The sequence below is a fragment of the Rhagoletis zephyria genome, unplaced genomic scaffold, assembly GCF_001687245.7.
Source record: "Rhagoletis zephyria isolate East Lansing unplaced genomic scaffold, Rhagoletis_zephyria_1.1 Rzeph_scaffold_54325, whole genome shotgun sequence".
Lineage (NCBI taxonomy): Eukaryota > Metazoa > Arthropoda > Insecta > Diptera > Tephritidae > Rhagoletis > Rhagoletis zephyria.
In genome coordinates this window covers 1-991 of record NW_016211378.1, presented here as the reverse complement: position 1 = coordinate 991, position 991 = coordinate 1, and the positions used below count along the sequence as shown (strand labels likewise).

Genomic DNA, 991 nt, shown 5'->3' with positions numbered 1-991 from the left:
ATTTTTCAATAAAGCAATGTTCAAAAACAGCTTACATTTCTGTGATTTTATTCTTGTTGGAGCGTCTACTTATTCCTGCCTAGATCAGCTTATTTTTCAATAGTTTTCGTCAAGCTCAACTAACGATAGGTCCAAGAAACGTGCCGTTTCTACAGAGTCGGACAAAGAGCATAGAGCGGGCAAGTAAAGGGGTGGTTAGTGTAAAGCCAGATAGGAGAAATAGCCGTATACTTTCTCCAAGAACATACAACGATTGCTTCGATTTGCCGATCTAAACATCGTCTTAGTCTGGTGAGACCCAAGTAATTTCGGTACGTAGTAATGATTACATATTGTTAACTCAATATAGAAAGGTACTATCTAGTAATCAAGTCCTTTGTAAACGCTTATACAAAACAAGCTTTATGCTGCAGCAGTGATTTTTAAATTTCAATATGTTTTTAGTGAATAATTGGCAGACTTTTTGTACAATGCTGAATTTGAAAAGAAAATGAGATAGGACCTTCCTACATTAAGTATGCCCCCTTCATACCTTGTCGTTTAATATATTGCTTGGTTCTGAGTTTTTATAATGATTTTATTGCCGAAAAAGAATTGCGTGAAAACGGTTTACTGTAAAAAGTCGTCATCATATTGAACCATCTCTCGTCGATCCTTGTGGCTGCCCTTCTGGGACTTGTTTGCCGCTGTAAAAGAAAACGCAATCAAATTTTAATATTTGAATTCTGCATGCAGTAAGCGTTGCTACTACAATTCCAAACTACTTTAAAGGTATATGTGACAGGGAAAATTAAAAGGTTCTACGGGTCGAAAAATCTATTATTTTTATTTTCTTTCTAGCTGTATTCGCTTTTTCATAAATTTCCGCGAAAGATGGGCACATTGATAAAAAAACGTACTAATAAAATACACTTGTTAACATCCAAGTCGTTGTGGATAAAATATTTTCGAACCGTAGACCCCTTTTAATGTCCCTGTCACATATGTATGT

General features: G+C 35.4%; 1 long non-coding RNA gene across 1 annotated transcript; it reads right to left on the bottom strand.

Annotated features, from left to right (window-relative positions):
• Window positions 1-372: 372 nt before the first annotated feature.
• Window positions 373-690, bottom strand: LOC108356118 (uncharacterized). The gene is made up of 2 exons (XR_001846583.1): window positions 533-690; window positions 373-473 (listed from the first exon to the last, which is right to left on the bottom strand). It is a non-coding gene; the product is annotated as an uncharacterized LOC108356118 (long non-coding RNA).
• Window positions 691-991: the final 301 nt, after the last annotated feature.